Here is a 21,205-nt window from a genome sequence, read left to right as displayed (position 1 = left end):
GCTTTTCTGTGCACCCTCCGACTTAATATCATGGCGATATTAAGTCGAAGGTCCCGAAGTTTCGAAAAGTAAAAAAAAGAAAAAGTGAAGTCGGCCTGCAGCTGTCGGGTCGAAAATCAGACGCTTAATTTTGCTGGCGTCCGGTTTCCAAGCCTGTGGCTGTCGGCGGGCTTGAGAACCGACGCCGGCAAAATTGAGCGTCGGCTGTCAGACCCACTGACAGCCGCCGCTCCAGTCCAAAAGGAGGCGCTAGGGACATGCTAGTCTCCCTAGCGCCTCCTTTTGCCTGTTTTTACCGCTGGGCCTCATTCGAATAGAGAATCTCGTGCACAGGAGAGTGGCGTGCGCGCGTGCCGGGAGAGCGGGCATTCGCCCGCTCTCCTGCAGACTTTACTGTATAGGCCCGTTTGTGAGTGACATTGCGGATGGGATAGAAGGTAAGGTTTGTTTTTGTGGATGATACTAAGATCTGCAACAGAGTGGACATGCCAGAAGGAGTGGAGAGAATGAGACTGGATTTAAGGAAGCTGGAAGAGTGGTCGAAGATGTGGCAGCTGAGATTCAATGCCAAGAAGTGCAGAGTCATGCATATGGAGTGTGGAAATCCGAAAGAACTGTATTTTGAGGGTGAAGCGCTGATGTGCACAGAGCAGGAGAGAGACCTTGGGGTGATAGTGTCTAATGATATGAAGTCGGCAAAACAATGTGACAAGGCGATAGCTAAAGCCAGAAGAATGCTGGGCTGCATAGAGAGAGGAATATCTAGTAAGAGAAAGGAAGTGATCATCTGCTTGTACAGGGCCTTGGTGAGGCCTCACCTGGAGTACTGTGTTCAGTTCTGGAGACAGTATCTCCAAAGGGACAGAGAGGATGGAGGCTGTCCAGAGAAGGGCGACCAAAAAGGTGGATGGTCTTCATAAAATGACTTACGAGGAGAGATTGAAGAACCTAAATATGTATACCCTGGAGGAGAGGAGGAGCAGGGGTGATAAGATACAAACTTTCAGATACTTGAAAGGTTTTAATGATCCATGGTCAACAACAAACCTTTTCCGTTGGGAAAAAAAATCAGTAGAAGAGCCATGGGGGTGGCTTGCTGGAATGGTGGCTACTACTTGGTGATTTCTACCCTTACTCAATAAGCCTTCACACGGTTAATGCAACTCTAACATTGCTCTCTGCTTTAACGGCAAGGAGAAATGTGGGAAAAGAGGATTTGCTTTCAGACAACAACCAACAAAGACTGAAACACACAGTCTGGGTAAACAAATAAGCGTGGTGGTAACTTGCTTATTGCGGTGGTTACTACCCTAAACCAATTAAGCCTGATACTTCCCTTTGAATGCATATACAGTGTTGCTCTCTGCTTTAACTGCAGGGGGAAATGTGGAAAAGAGGATTTACATTCAGACAACAACCAAAAAGGCATTGATCTGTGCAGTCGGGGTAAACAAGAATCGGGGGTAACTTGCTTGATGCGGCAGTTACTACCATTAAGCCTTATGATTCACATTTGATGCAACTCCAACATTACTTTCTGCATCAACGACAGGGGGTGGCAGGAAATTTGAATCAAATAATTACCAACAAGGACCCTGAGCTTGGTGGTCAGTGAAACAGATAAGTATGGGAAAATAAGCATGGGAGCTTGCTGGGCAGACTAGATGGGCCTTTTAGTCTTTTTCTGCTGTCATTTCTATGTATCTATGTAATAATAATGGGAGATTTCAATTACACCAATATTGACTGAGTCAACGTAACATCAGGACATGCTAGAGACATAAAGTTCCTAGATTTCATAAATGACTGCTTCTTGGAGCAATTGGTTCATGAACCCTCGAGCGAGGGAGCTATTTTAGATTTAATTCTTAGTGGAATGCAGGATTTGGTGAGAGAGGTAACGGTGGTGGGGCCACTTGCCAATAGTGATCATAACATGATCAAATTGAAACTAATAACTGGAAGGGGAACAATAAGTAAATCTACAGCTCTAGCAGTAACACTAAATTTTCAAAAGGGAAACTTTGATAAAATGAGGAAAATAGAAAAAAACTGAAAGGTGCAGCTGCAAAGGTTAGAAGTGTTCAGTAGGCATGGGCATTGTTTAAAAATACAATCCTAGACACCCAGTCCAGATGTATTCCATGCATTTGTTGTGATGCTGCTTGCGGGGCCAACCACAAGCAGCCTTTCTGCTGCGCTGCCTTCTCCAACACAGCCAGGAGGTCGCCCACCAGAGCAGCGTTCTGCGGCGGTCAGGGCCTGCCGCCGACCTCCCAGCGCTCTCGCGGCCTAGAACGCCGCACTATCGACCACCTAAGTGGCCAGGAGGCTGCCGCTACCGCCACGCTGTTGCAGCCCGGACCGCCACGCTTAGGACCATCTACGAGGTCAGGGACTGCCGAGCTTACCTGCTTTCGCGGCAGAGAGCTGCCACGTGTTCTGCTTCTCTCGTGGCAGGGAGCTGTGAGTCAGCCTGCCTTCAGCGACAGGAAGCCACCAGCTCCTACCTGACCCTGCTCTGCAGCCTAGTGCCGCCCCTAGGCTTTTACTCGTGGCAGGAATGCCACCAACAGTCTATTCCTGCTTCTGCCTGCCTCGGGGCGAGTGGCTGTGCCTCTCTACTATATTTAAAGGGCCCACAGTGGGAAAATGCCTCAGGCCCCTACTGATGACGTCTCCTGGGCATCCTCTGGCTAGCCCTATAAAAGGGCTTCACTTTCAGTCCTGCTTTGCCTTGTATCAGAGTTCTTTGCTCCTGGAATCTCCTGTCTTCCAGCACTCCACCAGATCTTCGTTGGAGCTCCATGTCCTGTCTTGATTCCTGATGATCCGTGATCCAGTCCTGATGTCCTGAACCCCTGGTTCCTCGTCGCCACCATTCCTAGCATGCCATGTCATGGCCCATGACCAGCTCCACGGGCGGGCTCTGTAGGGCACCTTGTGGCACCAGGTCTGCCTTCTCGCTTGCAGCACAAACCTCTGGAGAGTCATCCTTGCCTGAAGCCAAGTCCCGTCTTGGTCCTGTGTCCTGAATCTTGTCCTGGCCCTCGGATTCCCTTGTGTCTGCTCCGGTCATGTGTTAGATGCTGCTGGAACCTGCGCCGCTTCAGTGTGGTCTACGACCAGCCACAGGTGGCTGTGTAGGGCACACCCTGGTGCAAGCTTCTACAGTATCTGGGACATGTTCCTTGTATTTGCTTCACTTCTCGTCTGGAGTCTGCCCTGCATCCAGCGTGGTCTGCGACCAGCCTCGTTGGTGGGCTGTGTAGGGCGCACTGCGTCACAGCCTCAACCTAGTACTTGTTCCTGAGCCTCTGCCTGAATCATCGTCTGCCCTCGACCTCCGTCCATCCCGGCATGCCTGCCGTTCCCTAGCGGCGGGTCCGAAAGGGCTATTGGGTGGCCAGAGGGCTACCTCAGAGAGCAACATTGCGTTGTTGGTTCTCACCTGGCACGCTCGGGTTCGGTGGAGGTCAGGGTCCCGAGTCTACAGTCTCCACCCATGCTCGGACACGTCTCACCTGCCTCGATACCGCCTTGGAGCCCTCTGGGGTCGTGCCATGGCCCAAGGGCACACAATCCCCTCGGAAATGGGACCACTCCCTTAGCGCTCCCTAACAGAATGCAAGGCGATGTGTCCGGTGAACATGTTCCTGTGATGGAACTTGCCTTGTTCCTGGAATCCTGCCTCAGAGTCCTTGTTCCAGAATTTTTTTTCTCGACCCGCTGGAGGCGCCAGCTTTTGTTGAATTTTTTTTACTTCTCCACGTCCTGCAGGAGGCGTTAGCATCTGTTTCCTTGAGTACCTCCTTGTGCCATTTGAACGACCCAGGTATAATTTTTCACGACCAGCAGGAGGTGCCTGCACCCAGACTCTTAAGCATCCATTGTTCCAAGGAATTTTTGTATCCATTCCTGGGTATTTTTCCAACCTGCAGGAGGCGCCTGCAACCAGGAGCCATCGTCATCTGGTCCAGTGACCTGTGCCGTGTCCTTGCCCTCCTGTGTGCAAGGGGCACCCCTTTGGAACTTTCTCCTCACAGCCATCTCTGGGTAGTTGTGGAACAGCAACTCCAACCTGTCAACTTGCTAAGGTGTAAGGACTTGTACTTCCTGGTTCTTGCTCCTGTGGTCTTTCGATCTATGTTCCAGACGACCTGCAGGAGGTGCCTGCACCCCATCGGTTACTACCTCTGAATTGGGGTCTGGATTTCTTCTTCATTTCTCAGGAGTTGACAGCAGTTCAACTACTTCAAGCGTCCATCAGCTTTCTAGCCGGAGTTGCTTACTACTCGTCATGCAAGCAATGATGTCACTCCACATTTCTATGTTTCTCCAATATCAAATATCTGCTTAGCGCCAACTATGATTTCCATGCCTGACAGTGCTCACAAGCACCTGGAGTTCACCATCCATCCGCCAGTCCTTCTACCATCTTTGTTGAACCTCATTTGGTGCGTAACATCTTGACATCAAATAAAAACTACTCAGAGTGAACACCATTCCATTGAGGAACCCTGAGCCTTGTTTCAAGTTATTGGGAGTTACTTCAAACTCGGCACCCATCATTGTCGTCATCTACCTTGATCCCAACTGTGTCCACTGGTATTACTACTTCAATAGGAAACGAGCACCAACTAAAACTCCATCTTGTTCTCGCTTCTGGAGAGATAGTGTGTTCTGTCCCCAGCAGTGGGTACATGTTTGTATCTGTATATATTGTAGTTTAACAGTGTTTAGTGCAGTCCTTCCTTCTGAGGATTCTTGATACTGAAACACTTTTTGTAACCTATGATAAAAGTCTGTGAGCCTTGCCTTTAAGAGGAGCCTTTGCCCTTAAGAGATCCCCCCTCCACTTTCTCTCACTATCGGAAGAGCTTGAATGCCCCTCAATCTAACTTGAGTCTTCCTAGGTGCCTTGTTCAAGGGACTGCCCTTCATATTCCCCTGCGTCACATGGTTCTTAGGCTCGCTGCCATTGGACCCTGCCCCCAACTTGTGGAGGCGTTTCCCTTAGCAGCTCTCGACGAGAGCCCAGTCTTGCCCATGCGGGCTTCAGAGTCGGCAGCGCTCTGTAAAACTCCCTGAAACGATCGAGTTTTTACCTTTTTTTACTGCCTTCATCTGAAGACTAAATCAGTCTCATATCCCTCAAGCTCCCTATCTCCACCATAAACTAACTTCTGCAACTCAAGAGACTTCCTTCTCCCTCCTGCTACCCTGTCTCCAGTTACCAAAGATCTTTGCCTTGGGGCTTATGTTTGAGATGCAACAATTGTAAGTAGAATCTACTTGTACAATAAATAATTTCAAACTTAAATAATCTTTGTCTTTAGGACTGATTGGAAAGAAAGTTTATCTGCCTGGATGGCAAACTCGGATGTCTGTCTATCCAGAATAGCAAAAACTCGTATCAAACAGGGAAAAAGTGAAAAGCCAGTGAACTGAAAGCATTTTTAAAAGAACTGCATACAGTGCATTGAAACAGGAACCCTATCCCCAAAGCACAGTCTGTGACAAAGTGAAGGATAGCTAAAGGCACCACCTTGCACTTGAATAAGCCTTCCACGCTTGCAGCTGTGGTGAGAGGCCAGGGATTCAAATATAAAAACCCTAAGATTGTGAAGATTTATACTTTCGGGAACTGACTTTGCAAAGCATTAAAGAAGCAAATGCAGATGTAATATGCGCCTATGCTGCAAGCAAAGTATACAAAGAGTTGCAAAGAAACAGGCCAATACAGTTAACCTGCATTTGGACATGCTAGCTTTACCCATTATTCAGTAAGGGGTAATAGCACGTAGAAAACGCGTGTCCAACCCCCCCCCCCCCCCCCCCCGAAACTAATAGCGCCCGCAACATGCAAATGCATGTTGATGGCCCTATTAGTTATTCCCGCGCGATACAGAAAGTAAAATGTGCAGCCAGCCGCACATTTTACTTTCGGAAATTAGCGCCTACCCAAAGGTAGACGTTAATTTCTGCCGGCACCGGGGAAGTGCACAGAAAAGCAGTAAAAACTGCTTTTCTGTGCACCCTCCGACTTAATATCATGGTGATATTAAGTCGGAGGCCCCAAAAGTAAAAAAAAATAAATAAATAAAAATAAAATTAAAAATCGGCCTGCGAGTCGGAAGACGAATGCTCAATTATGCTGGCGTCCGTTTTCTGAACCCGTGGCTGTCAGCGGGTTTGAGAACCGATGCCGGCAAAATTGAGCGGCTGTCAAAACCGCTGACAGCCGCTGCTCCTGTCAAAAAGGAGGTGCTAGGGATGCGCTAGTGTCCCTAGCACTTCCTTTTACCGCGAGCTCTAATTTGCATAGGCCACCCTCCTGAATCGCGCGCCCAGGAGAGTGGCAACTCCCGCCAGAGTTCAAACTCTAGACAAAAGACTTAAAGACAGTGCTTAAGCCCATTCAAGCTTCCCTCTTGCCGGGCAAGGAATTTCTTACCTGTGAGCAGCTCATCCCTCCCTTTGCCACTACTAGAAGCAGAGAGCAATTAGTTGCCATAGATACCAGATCTGCTGACTCTACAGACAGGGCAGCGAGAAGACTGGAAGAACAGTGATTGCGAAAGCTGCTCTGCCCCTCCCCCATCTCTCTGTTACACATTTGCCACTGAAGGTTGCTATAGATACCAGATTTCTGCAGACTCCAAGGAAAGGGAACAGAAAGCCCGAGGCAAACTTCCCTGAAGTGTTAGCTAGCCTTGCCCCTCTGCCTCTAAAAAGCAATTCAAAGTTTATTCCCTTTAACTCAGTGGCTGAAAAAAAAAGTGTTTGCTGTTGACATGGCTGAATCAGCAATACAGGAAGACAAAGACATCTTGAAACAGCTAGCTGAAGCCATTGAATTGAGAGATGACACAGAGGAGAAAGGGAGAGATGCTGAAGGAGGGGATGAAAGCAATAATTTGAAGAGACTAAGCCAATAGAGAAAGCTACGCAGAGATATGAGTCAAGAAGACAGAGACAAGAACACAGAATAGAAAGAGAGTGGCATAACCTGGAGCAGGAAAGGGAGAAGGTCACAGAGAGCCCCACCAATCTTAAGTACCATATAGAACAGCTGCAGCTTCGTTCCCAAACCTATCGGCTCATCACAGAATTTATACCAAATAACGCCAGAGAATGGTAATGGATACCATTAACAGTGCAGAAATAAGTGATTCAATAAGCGAGATTAGCTCTCAGCACTATTACACCTCTAAGTATACAACGAGGTCCGTAAGGTCACATGGGTCAAGAGGCTCGAACCGTTCGCAGCTCAGCTCAGTCGCCCTCCAAAAGAAAGCAGAGTCTCGAGCAGCCATAGCACGCATACAGTATGCTGAAAAAGCAGCAGCAGCCCTTAAAAGAGAAGGGCTCAGAATAGAACAACAACAGAAGGCCTCTCTACAGCTGCTGCTACCGCTGCTACAACAGTTGCCTCTACAGGCGGCTGTGTAGGGCACCCCCCCCCCCCCCCCTCGGTGCAGGCCTCTACAGTATCTGGGACATGTTCCTCGCATTTGCTTCACTTCTCGTCTGGAGTCTGCCCCCATCCAGCGTGGTCTGCGACCAGCCCCGTGCGTGGGCTGTGTAGGGTGCGCTGCGTCGCCTAGTACGTGATCCTACATCTTCGTCTTCTGTACCTTGATCCTGCGTCTTCGTCTTTGGTCTCTGCCTGAACCATCATCTGCCCTTGACCTTCGTTTGTCCTGGCGTGTTTGCCGTTCCCCAGCGGGCGGGTCCGAAAGGGCTATTGGGTGGCCGGAAGGCTACCTCAGAGAACAAATGAAAATTGGTTCTTACCTGCTAATGTTTGTTCCTGGAATACCACAGATCAATCCAGAAAAGTGGGTTGTGTATCCCTACCAGCAGGTGGAGTCAGAGAACAATTAGAACTTTGGGCACTGCTACATAACGAGAGTGCCACCTGCCGTCACTCAGTATTGACTGTACCCAAGCCCATGCTAACAGAACTAACTAAAGAAGGGTAGCACCCAACCAAATTTCCAGACTACCACTTCGTCGCTGTCAAAAACCAGACCTAAAAACTGCTCCATGAATCATGTCTGCATGATCTGGACAGCCCACTTGTTTTGAAAGTCTCCTTTGTTGATGCTTTAGTTCTTTAGCTTATGCATTACTCATGTCTATGCCCATCAACACTGTTCTCTGTTACCTGTATATCCCTATTTAGCCTACCCTCTTTTTTAGCTATTCCCTACATTTATTCACGTTATTTTGACGAGTTATTGTTGTCTATTTAATAATTAATATTTAATATTTATGTTCTTATGTTCAGAAACTCTGTTTAATGTAACGCCTTAACCGCGACAGTTTTGTTCTATGGAAACTGACCTGATTCGATATTTGTATCGAGAATGTCGGTATATAAAAATCATAAATAAATAAATAAAAAAGGAGCTTCAACAATAAAAATAAGCGGGTTCTGACCAAGACAGTCTTTCGGTATCTGAAGAAAGGGGTGGTCCTCTGGACTGATCTGTGGTATTACAGGACGAAAATTAGCAGGTAAGAACCAGTTTTCATTTCCACATTTTAGCTGGGTCACACTGACCCTTTTTGGTAAACTCCAGACATACTTTGATGTTGGTTTCTTCAGTAATGGCTTCTTTCTAGCCACCCTCTCATGTAGCCAGTTGTATGCAGAGCTCTTGATATGGTTGACTAGTGCACCTCCACTCCAGTCTTGGCCACTGTAGCTCCTTCAAAGTGATTGTTGGCTTTGTTGCTTTCCTCAGATGTCTCCTCCTTGCTTGGATGCTGAGTTTTGATGGAGGGTCTTTTTCTAGGCATTGTTTAGTAGTATGGTGTAGCTTCCATTTCTTCACAATTGATCCAGCAGAACTCACTTGGATATTGTTTTGCAGCCTTTTCCTATCTTTAATTTCCTCAGAATGCTTTTTGGTCTTCATTTTCACAGCTTTCCTTCAGATTCACAGTCTGACCAATGGTACTGGAATCAAGGGAACTTTTATCCAGAAAAGCTGATCTTTTTTTTAATGATTCACAGATAGAGGCCAACTGTAAGCCAGTTATTAGGGCAACATTTTTAATCTGTGAAAACTTGGAGCTTCCACAGTACAGGGGTTGAAAATATATGCAAGCAGCATTTTTCACTTTTTAATTTTCTTTTACAAAAAATGGAAATAATGAATTGTGACTTTTAAAATTTACTTTTAAGATCATACTGGTTTGCAATAAACATACTGTCTGGAATAATCTGTTTAAGTGTCATCTGTAATTCACACATCTGCTGACTTTTTTTAGGGGGTTCAAATACTTCTTGCAAGCCACTATATATAGATGTGAAAGATGTAACCAGACTTGGGGATGGATGGCAACCAATTGCATGGATGGAAGAGGGCCCACAGCTCTGTTTGCTTAGTCTAGAGTGTGCTCTACTACTTAAGGATATATCTGGAAGACAAACTAGAAGACTGGGAGAAAATCGGTAAGGTGGGCCAAATTAAAAGTAGCTATTCCAAAGGCAACAAACCTGGGTTGGAAAAGGAAACCGATCTGGTTCTCAAAGGAGGTGGCTGAAAAATAAAGGCAAAAAGGAAGCATTCAGGAAGTACAAAGGATCTCATAAAGAAGATGGGGAAGAATATCTGGTGAAATTGAGGGAGACAGAGAGAAATCAAGAAAGCAGAAGGTCAAATGGAAGAAAGGACTGCCAAAGAGGTAAAGCGAGGTGACAAATTATTTTTCAGATATATCTGAGAAAGAAGTGATATAACGAAACTGAAAATTGACCAGGAGCAATGTCTGGAGAAAGACTAAGAAATGTTGGAAATACCGAACAAATACTTCGGTGTTCACTAAAGAAGACCTTGGAGAAAGGACCATTGCTGGTTGACAACATCATAATGGAAGTGGAGAAGATGTAGCCCCCTTTACAGAAAATGTATGGGAGGAGCTAGGAAAACTGAAAGTGAACAAGGCCATGAAGAATTACATTCCAAGATACTAAGGGAGCTCAGAGATGTACTCGCCAGCTTGCTGAAAGACCTGTATGATAAATCTCTGGAAACAGGAGTGGTGCCGCAGGATGCAAGAAGAGCAATTGTGGTCCTGCTTTTCAAGAGCAGTGGTAGAGTGGAAGCTGGAAACTACAGGCCGGTTAGCCTCCCCTCGGTGGTGGGGAAAATTAATGAAGACTCTGCTGAAGGAAAAGATAGTTAACTATCTCTAGTCTAGTCTAGTGGGTTGCTGGAGCCGAGGCAGCATGGATTTATCAAGAGATCATTTATTTTAAGTATTTTATATATTGTCGTCCCAAAAGAAGATCACAACAGTTTACGAAAAACAATATTCATATTTTAGGTCAATATTCATAATGTAGGTCTCTACAACAACAAATACATCTTCTAGGTCAACATAACATCAGATACAAGTTAATTAGAGGTCAGGACAGTAGCTTGTAATATGTAAGCTCCACTTCAGTGATCACAGATTAGTCTGCAAGTTGTCATAATATACTTTACATTGCTCATTACTTTTGTTCATTGCACTGTCCATGTCTCTATGATTTTTGATGGTGAAGTTATCTTCATATTGATGATTTAAGTTAAATCGTATGCATTTTTTTGAAGAACTGGCTCTTTAGCTCACGTTTGTCATGTCAGACAAATCTGAATTTTTTTGATTGGGTGACATGAATTGGATCAAGAAAGAGCACTCTGTTGTGATTTACATGGATTTCAGCAAAACGTTTGATACGGTCCCACATAGGAGGCTTGTGAATAAAATGATAATCTTAGGAATGGGCTCTAAGGTGGTGAAGTGGATTGCAAACTGGTTGACTGACAGGAGACAGCGTGTAATGGTAAATGGAGCCCACTCTGAAGAGAGTGGTGTTAAGTGGAGGGCCACAAGGATCAGTTTTGGGATGGATTCTGTTCAGTAAATTTGTGAGTGACACTGTGGAAGGGATAGAAGTTTGTCTATCTGCATATATTAAGATCTGTAACTGAAGGAGAAGAGAGTGAAAAGTGATTTAAGAAAGCTTTGAGTGGTTGAAGATTTGGCATCTGGAATTCAGTGCCAAGAAGTGCAATAATCCAAAAGATCTGTATGTAATGGGGGAGGGGGTGAAGAATAATATGCATGGACTGAGAGAGGGACCTCATGGTGATAAGGTTTGGTGATCTGATGGCAGCGAAGCAATGTGACAAGGCGAAAGGCTAAAGCCAGAAGAATGCTGGACTACATAGAGAGAGGAATAACCAGTAGAAAAATGTGTTAATGCCCTTGCACAGGTCTCACCTGGAGTACTGTGTTCAGTTCTGGAGACCATATCTCAGGATAGAGACAGGATGGAGGCAGGCTAGAAAAAGGTGATAAAAATGGTGTGGGGTTGGTTTCGGAAATCTTATGAGAAGAGGCTCAAGAATCTAAATATGTATACCCTGGAAGAGAGGAGGTACAGCAGAGATATGATATAGACCTTCAAATACCTAAAAGATTTTAAAGATTCATGAACTTCAAACCTTTTCCGTTGGAAAGGAAATAGTAGAATTAGGGGTCATGAAATGAAACTCCAGAGGGGACAACTCAGAACCAACATCAGGAAATATTTCTTCACAGAAAGGATGGTAGATCCCTGGAATGCCCTTCCAGAATTGGTGGTGACGAAAACCATAAATAACTTAAAACAAAAAGGTATGGGATAAATGCTGTGGATCCCTAAAGGCTAGAGGGTGGAAATGAAGAAAAGGGTGCATGGAGCGGCAGTTGCTATCCTTAGTAGAGTGCACAGAAATTACTATCGTTAACCAATTAGCCTCACTTCTTTTGACACAGCTGCAACATCACTGTCTGCATTGGGGGTGGGGGGGGGGGGGGGGAGGAGGAAAAAAGGGGATATGGATTCAGATAGCCACCGACGTTTACGTTCAGGGGCACTGATATGTAGACATTAGGAAAAAACCACAGGACTGCTTCTCTGGCCAAGTCCTAAAAGAATTCATGTTCAAGCAGCATTGCCTGAATTATCAAGAAGGTTGCTCACCCCGTAAAAATGTTATTAGCGCCAAGAGAGGCAAGGTGGATGGCCTACCGCAACCCTGTTTCAGCCTCCTTCGCCGGCCTCCCTCACAGGCAGCCAGGGAGCAGAGGATGCTCCCGCCCCCTGAAGTGAGGAGGGAGATGCCGGTGCTGTGATGACTGACGACCGACCGGCACTGCGGCCGCAACGCCGAAGGAGCACAACAAAGGAGCTTTCCCCTTCATGCAGATCTGGAATGCTTATTCCATTACATCCATTGCTACAAACATGGATCAGATGTGCTTCATTGAGCCTATGATAAGACGGGGTCGATACGGAGATCTAAGGAGCATCTCAAAAAAGAAGCAAGGAAGGAACACAAATTAGGTGTTCCCTAGGATAAGTAACAGCTCTTCCACTATATCTTCCTGCTTAATGTTTACTCTGCTCCTACTAAACGTTCAGTCTCTGTCAAAAAAAAAATAAAAAAAAATTCCCTCTGGTTAATGACTTGCTAAAGGACTTAAATCCCACTATATTTTGCATCTCTGAAACCTGGCTGAATGACAAATATAATGTACTCTTACATCATAATTAGGATGGTTAAGTTTGGTTTATTTCATGTTCCTAGACCTAAATGAAAAGGTGGCAGCTTATTAATTAGTAAGAAAAAGATCTTAAGCTAGTACCTTTTATAAAGTAGAAATTAACTCTCCCTATGAGGTGGCAATTCTAAAATCCCATGTATACTACAAAAATATCGCTCACCACTGATTGAATTATTTGCTAAGGTGTTTCCATCACCTGATTCTACCATAATTGTAGGAGACTTTATCCTCCATGTAGATAAAACACTGAGAACTTTAGCCTGTACAATGTTTTTAGAGACACAGCCTTAGGATGGTCCCAATTTTGTTTCAAAAGCTACTCCATAAAGTGGGTCATATTTTAAACTATAATATTTGCCAGTTCCAGTAACTGTTCAATCAATATTTCTCACACTATATTGCCTTGGTCTGATCACCAAATAATAAAGGTAGATATAAACTTCCTCAACCCAACTCATAAAAGTATGGACAATAAGCATTCTTTTACCTTCAGGAAAAAGATAGATGCTGAGGTACTAGCGGAATCAATAGAAAATAAGTTCCTTAAACTAAATCAAACCAGTGCCTCCTCTGCATTTGATTCCTGGGATCAGATTAATGACATAGCTGAAAACTTTAGTCCTGTACAGAAGAAAACTATTAACAAAGAAAGGAATACCTCTGAAAATAAGAAGCCCTGGTACAAGGATGATTTAAGACGCACGAAACAGAACCTCAGAAAATTAGAGGAACAATGGCAGAAATGCCCATCTCCTGAATACCTAGGAAAACTTAAATGTCTCCTAACAAAATGGGCACTAACCAATAAAGCAAAAAGATTACTATGTTAAACAGACTCACGGGGTAATATATAATTCTAAATTTCTCTTTGATGTTAAATATTTAATTAAGAATCCGTCACCTTCCATCTCAAAACTACAACTTCTCAAAAGCCACTTGCAATGAATATGCCATGTTCTTCCTAGACAAAATCAATAGGCTGAAAACTCTGTTCCCTATCTGTTCTCCCACAAAAGCACTTGAAGTTGCACATGGCCTGGTTAAGTGGTCAACATTCGACAGAGTAACTAATCTAGAAATCAATCAAATCGTGGCTAAAATGAATCCTGCTATTCACCTGCGTGACCCAATCCCAACCAGTTCCTTGATACAAATACACGTTATCACTCCAACAATCACATCATTTCATTCTCTCTCAAAAGGAATTGCTCCACGTGGGTGTTGCATTCGGACCTGCTCTTCACCCTCGCTCCACCCTCTCTACCTCTGTGGCGACTCCCTCCGTGCCTGATGGACGGCTTGATGCCGTGGTGTCTCCATGCCGCTTCTCCCTGGCGTCCCCAGACCGGCTCGACGCTGCGGATCCGCCATGTTCCTGATGACGTAGGGCGCGCGTGTGTGCGTGCTCCGAAGTTTGTACCAGCAAGGGTGCGAACCTCAGGGGCGTCCCCCTGTATTGACATCATCCGCTTCCAACATAGAAGGTCTTCACTTGCGCTGACTATTCGAGTTAGCAAGGAGGATTGATAGCGGGGATTCATCTGGACCCGCTTCTCTCTATGCAGCTCCGCCTCCTCGGACTTACCAGGGGTACCCGCTCCTCGGGGGCCCCGCTCTCTTTTCTTGATTTCAGATTGTAAGACAGGAACCGGTACTCGCTCCTCGAGGGCCTATGTTCCTGAACACTCATAAGACTCTCTATTGCCTGGAAGCAATCGCGGATACAGACATTTGTGAGTTACTATTTCAGATTACAAATAGGAACTGGTATTCGCTCCTCGAGGGCCCATGTTCCTAAACACTCTGAAGATTCTCTATTGCCTAGAAGCTATTACAGATATAGACAATCGTGAGTTGCCACCGCTCTCTCAGAGCTTTCCCAGGTACCAGGTACTCATTCCTCGAGGGCCTAACCCTTTCCAGCTGCTGAGCCTTCTTAAAATTCTATGTGAGATTGTCATCTACTACTGGCTATGTATACAGCATACCTGTCTACTCACTGTCTATAGTCTCTCTACAGCTCAGCAACCCTGGGATTTTAGTTCCAGTATCTGGAGGACTTCAGCCCTGCCGGGCATATCAGCTCACTACTGCCACCTCTGGTAGTTCTTCTAACCTGTCTAATAAAGAACTATCTGTGTCTGTCTCCATACTCAAGCCTAGCCAGTGGTCCCTCTCAGGATATCCTCTTGGGGGCGCTGTCATCTGCCAACGGCCCAAGGATTCACCTATTTACTACAGTGTGCTCACTCCTCCCACTTCAGGAGCTGAGCATAACAAGAGTACTAGCTCTCATCTATGTCTCCGCCCATCTGACATCAGAACCATAACGGATTGATTATAAAGAGCGCCAACTCCTCCCCTCTGGAGGAGCAAACCTCTAAGAGATCGCTAACTTCTCTCTCCTGGGGAGCTCACTCACTACAGATTGCTACTCCTATCTGCTTGCTCCTCCCACCAGACAGCAGCTTCATAACAGATTGCTAACTCCCTAGCAAGATCCTAACAAGATTGCTAACTCCTCCCTTCCGCAGGATAAAACCTAACAGAGGGTTAAAACAAGCTGTGATAAAGCCGATTCTAAAAAAGAAAAATGGTATTATCAATTGATTGGGACAACTATTGTCCAATATCCAACCTGTTCTTCCTCTCAAAAGTACTTGGAAAAAGCAGTGTTATCCCAACTAGTAAATCATTTGGAAGACCAAGATATTCTCTTCTCCAATTAATTTGGATTAGTGTGTCCAAAACGCGCATAAACCTATACGCTAGACTGAGCACGCTTTATTGCATTGGCCTGCCAGAGAGGGAGCCTGCCCACTGAAAATGGATCTTAAGGGGTGAGAAAAGATTGCAGCATAATTCTGATGGTGGCCTGGCACTCAAGAGGAATGCTTCATAAGATTCTAGCATCCAAACAAAAAAAAAAAAGTAGATGCATCAAAACTTACAAAGAAGTAATTTAAACAATGTATAGAACAAAATTCACTTTATTTTGCCCCAGTTATACAAATCACACACATGCAAAAGAATTCAAATCGATTTAAATTTCATATAATACAAGGAATCCAAGGAAAAATAACCCTACCCACTAAAAACTCACACGGACTCACACATACACACCCTTACGTGCATCCGGTTAAAACAATGGCAACCCCATTGCACCAATATAAGCCCCTTTCCACCCAATGGTACCTTCAAAAAAATATATATATTAAAAAAAAAAAAGTTCAGTCACACCATGTTACAGAAAAGGATTGATTAGTATCAAAGCATTATTATACAAAAAAAGTGGACTAAAAAATCTTATAGTGGAAAATGCATACTGAAAAGAATACAACAAACATTGCACTAATTATCTGTACCCAAAAAGGGGGGGTGGCAGAGAAGCCAGTTTTTCTAGCAGCAGAGCTGGAGTAGTGTGTTTTAAAAAGATTCTTGGGATATTAGAATTTCAAGTAGCCACTTCATCTGACAACACAACCGGGTGATGAGTTCAAAAAGTCTCATTTCAAGCTCCCAAAGATCCTGATTCAAGCAGTCACCCCCCCCCCCCCCCAAAAAAAAACAACCCCAACAACTATCGTTATGGGAGGTTACCCCAAACTTGCTTTCAATTTGCTTATCCTCTATGAAGGCACGATTGTCCCACAGTTGGTGATGAATTTGGATAAATCCAAGATTATATTGTTAAAGCAGTTTCTCTCATTGGATTACCTGGTACAATTTTCACTTGCTGATTCCATCCTCCCATTTACTGTGCAAGCCTGGAATCTGGGAGTAACTTTAGAAGCATGAAACCCCATGTAAAGTGTGTGGCAAAGGCCTCTTTCTTCAAACTGCAGAGGCTTAAAGCCCCTGCTCCCAGGTGATGGCTTTCATTTGGTGCTTCAAGCACTAATACTGATAAACCAGGACTAGTGTTACTCTTTACTGCTTGATCTTCCAGCAGCGACACTAAGAACTTTACAAATCGTCAAAAAATGCGGCAGCCAGGATACCTACAGGCACAGGGAAATATGAACTTATAACGCCAGTACTTAAAAGTTCTTCACTGGCTCCCAATAGAATGGCAGGTGAAGTATAAGGTTGTGATAATTCACAAGTTATTTTATGAATGTGGATAAGTGCACTTGTGCAAATTTATGTTCCATCACGTGCACTGTGATCAGGGAGTAAACTCCTGGAGGTCCCATCCTTCAGGGTTGAGCACCTAACAGTTACATGTGAGCATGCTTTTTCAGTGGCAGGGCCAATTTTTTGGAACACACAGCTAGAGCATGCATGATTGCTAATAGAGACCGAGCAATTTTAAGAAGGCTTTAAAAAAAAAACAACTATTTTCCAGAAAGCATATGGGGGATGACAAAAAGACAACTTAAAAGAGGTCACAAAAGGGGAAGTTAGAGGGTGTTGGATTCTTTTTGTTTTAGCTGTACTGCCATGGTGTGATTGGTGGCTCAGCCTTTTATGATGGCTAGAGGCAGCTTTTATTATGAAGGGTTTATATTGATAGTTTTATGTAATCTGTTTTATTTGTTAAGAGTTTGATGTATTTTAATTTAGATTCTATTTTATGCTGGCACTGCTTCTGTACTATTGTATATTTATATAGTATGTGATATTTTTATTCATGTTTTTATTGGAATCCACTGTGAATGGTGCAACAAGCGGAATATAAATCAAATATATCCCAATATCTGTATGTAGCAAGAGTAACCAGTGCCTAGTTTTGGGAAAACAATTTCCTAGATGGAATACTGATGTAATACATTGAATGAAATCGCTTTACTAGACCAGATTTCACATGCGCTAAAGGACAAGAAAGAGAAACAGGAGAAAATTTTGGAATATTCAATGGCCTATACATTAAGGGGGTAACTTTCAAAAGGATTTGCACACTTAAAACTAGGTTTTACATGTGTAAAAATTCATTTTACACATGTAAGTGGACTTTTGAAAATTGCTACAATATATGCCATTGAATTGTCAACTGGCTTTGTGCCTAATTTCACTTTAAGCGTGTAAATGGGCTTTTGAAAATTGCTATGCCAGTATGTTAAACATAACCCCTTTTGAAATTTATCCACTAATTGTAAAGGTTTAGATTGATAAATTAGTGGTTGGATGTGAAACCATTAAATGTATTGGCAATACATTGTATTGTTAATGTGTTTGGAGGCGGTGCTGCTTTCTGTAATTAAATGTACTGTATGTGATTATAACATTTTTCAAAAATAATTAGATGGAAGTCAGGAAAGTTTGTTTCTGTAGTGCCTCTGTAATAGATGGCTTAATGAAACATGTTAGCAGTATGTCTCACACCCGCACACCAGGCTAGTCAGTAAAGTTAAACAAATTTTATTGGCATAATGCAACTAATCAGGTAACAACCATAAAGCCATCAATTTTACAATTATTCCCACACACAATCCCCAGCTAACCAACATTAAATCCCCAAGCAGCAGATGAAGAGAGTAAACCTTCACAATTAGGTACCTGTCTCGCTTTTCCATGAATCCCCAAATACACATTTATCCTTCTAGATGAACTGTTCAAAGTTTTTAATAGGGTCTTCAAGTCCTCTGGAAGATTGTTGATGAAAAGTGACCAAATCTGCCCAAAAACAGCATAGTCCTTTGACATTCTGAGACAAGCCATTCAGTAGTCCATGTTGACCACTTAATAAAAGAAGGTAGGTTATCCATTAACCAGTTAGGTAGGATATATTTCTTGGCCAACAAAAATACCTTGGCTGTAAGCAACTTATATTGTCCAGGTCAGTCAGTAACAGGATTTTCTTTTTCAATGTATTATTAAAGAGCAAAATCATAATTTAAAAGGAAACAATAGTCCAATAACAAAGTTTTGATTATACTACAGTCAGCAGGATTTTATTAGCTGGCCATCTAGTCAGGAGTCTGAAGAAGCATCTTAATGGACATCAACTTTGTTTTACAGGAAAACATATTAAGTAACTGTATAGTGGATTAAAAAAAAACAACACAATGAAACGGAGCATACAACAGTGAAACAAACTGCACTATGTTTCTCCTTATAATCAAGCCACAGAAATGCAGCCTGCTAAAAATACTATTGCATCCTGAGTTCCTGAATTACTTCTCCGTCCAGCCAGAACTAAATGTAAGCAGGCTTAGGCACCCTGAGGAAAACTCAATTTCTAGTGTTCTTAATGCATAAGAAAACCGAGAAGTTAATCTGCACATCTTATCTAGTCAGGCATCAGAAGAAACTCACTTAATGACCTCTGACCTGGTCAACTTGAGCAAGGAAGGGGGGTGGGGGGGGGGGAATTCCCCAACAAATTACTTAGGATGAAAATGGACGTAAAATATCAAAATATGCTGCTTCCATTATTTCAACTCTCATATTATGAAACTGAAATGTAAAAAAGTGAGGACTTCTGATTGTCCATGGAAATAGTTACAACAGCCTAACTCCTCTACAAGCTGCACATCAGAAGAGTCTAGCACAGCTGAAAAATGCACCCCAAGAAAATTCACTCACAATTACAAATAAATTCTGGCAGATTACAAGTAAATCAGATTTTTATATTTGCTACATCTCTCTGATGGTTTTTGAATAAGGCTGACATAAAGGTAAAGATGGAAGAAGAGCGAAATAGAGAGACCGCATGATGTCTCTTTGCTCTTAACTAATTCTCCTCCCTGAAATCCTGTAAAAAAAAACAAAAAAAAAAAAAACAAAACTTTCTTTTTGTGTGTTGGTTTTTTTTTTTTTTGTATGGTTGTTTTAGACAAATGGTCTCAGTTGCTCTTCTTGCATTAACACTTTGCACCATCCTGCCACTTGATGTGAATAGAGGAGGCAGTGGCACTTTCATCCCTGCCCATAGTAAAGCTGTTTGTATTTGCAGAGGGTGAACCTGTAGGTGGTGCCACCGTGGCACAGGAGAGGGACGGAGCAGGAATGAGTGCTTTTATTCCACAGTCCAAGCGCTGTACCAAGCTGCTAGGAATCCCCTATAATTCAACTCCAGGACAAGTGCACACATCGCTTGCAAATGGGATTCCCTGCCACAGGTGCAGCAGCAGCAGAGAGGAAGTGATGCAGCTCTGAAAGCTTCACCCAGCGTCAGCGTAGAGCGAAGTGGGCGGGGTAATGCTAATTCTGAGGAGTCATCTGACACTCGAGACAAAATGAGAAACAGAAATCAATCAGGAAGGAGAATATGGCGAGTTTTGATGAGAACTATTAGAAAAGGGACTCTGTTTACAGATTGTAAGAGTTGTGGCAGTGTATGGAGAGAATGTGAATGGGTTCAAGTTGTTTTTCCAGGGGTCGTTTAGCTCCAGTGCCTGTGGTTGGAGAGTTTCTCCCCCTGAGTTAGCAAGAGGAGAGGAACGGAGGGCTGCTCGGCAGAAGGAATTTGTGGCATCGCTTCTCGGCCTTTTGGCTAAGATCAAGTGTAGTATCTGTTCTTATCAGTTTAATATCTGATACGTCCCTTATCTAGGGACCATATATTAAATTGATTTTTGGAACTGGGAGATGGAATAGGAGCTTGCTTCATCCACTCCACGCATCAACCTGGTATTGTAGTATCTCCGGGAATGGTGCACCTCCCACCTTGGGAGAACAATAATTGGTAATAAAAACAGACTTAATAGATGAAGTTATTTAAGAATGTGTGCTGTTTTTTTGGTGTGTGTTTAGCCCATTATTTCCTCATTTGTTGGGGGTCTATTTTTATTCTCTAGCTTATTTTTATTTCTCTCCAGTGTTGTTTGATATAAAAACATTTTTAAACCCTATTGGTCACTGAAAGTAGGTCAAAATGTTTTATTGTGCACGATAGTACACAAATTCCTGCATTGTCTGCATACAAGTTTACAAAATTAGCAATGTATATAAAATTAAAAAGGTTGATAGAAAAGTATAAAATCAAGGTTCTCATGTTCAGTGTTGGCATAACATAAGGTTTATCTGAGAGCTGTGCAGAGCTGCACCATTCAAGGTGTATTAGAACTTCTAATTTGGAAGCAAGTCCAGGTTGGGGACCTGACCAGAGCACCCCCCTCCCCCCCCCCCCCCCCCAGGGCACTATATATTTTTGCCCCAGCCATGCTGACCCCTGAAAATTCAGTGCAATATTGTAAAAGCAAGTGAAAATTAAAAAAAAAAAAATGCGTTGTGCAGATATTGAATCCTCGTACACAGTTTGGGTTTGAAAAGTGTGCTGGCAAATATGTGGCGTACACGGGAATTGGTCGAGACTCATTAGCGGAGGTATAGAAGCGCCACCTAAAATCAAGGTTATCCTGTTCAGTGTTGCCATTACATCTGTACAGATCAGATGTAAAACGAATCAGCATAGATGGTGTGGGCTCGAAACTGTTACAGCACAAATGTTGTTGGGACATATATGCACGAATGTGTAATATTGCCTCCAGCAGTTCTTGTTGCATTCTGTTTCTCAGTTTTGTTTTTAACATTTACCATGTGACTTACGCAACTAAAACAACCCCCCCCTTCGCCCCCCCCTCCGCCCAGCAGATTCTCCTCTTCCCTCTAAATCAGGGGTCAGGAACCTTTTTGGCTGAGAGAG

At 43.7% G+C, this 21,205-nt stretch overlaps 1 non-coding gene across 1 annotated transcript; it reads left to right on the top strand.

Annotated features, from left to right (window-relative positions):
• The first annotated feature begins 20,033 nt into the window (after nucleotides 1–20,033).
• Nucleotides 20,034–20,224, top strand: LOC115086419. The gene has a single exon (XR_003855291.1). It is a non-coding gene; the product is annotated as a U2 spliceosomal RNA (small nuclear RNA).
• The last annotated feature ends 981 nt before the right edge of the window (nucleotides 20,225–21,205 follow it).

This window comes from Rhinatrema bivittatum, chromosome 2 (assembly GCF_901001135.1).
Source record: "Rhinatrema bivittatum chromosome 2, aRhiBiv1.1, whole genome shotgun sequence".
In the NCBI taxonomy this organism is placed as follows: Eukaryota; Metazoa; Chordata; class Amphibia; order Gymnophiona; family Rhinatrematidae; genus Rhinatrema; species Rhinatrema bivittatum.
This window is presented reverse-complemented; position numbering and strand designations above follow the sequence as displayed.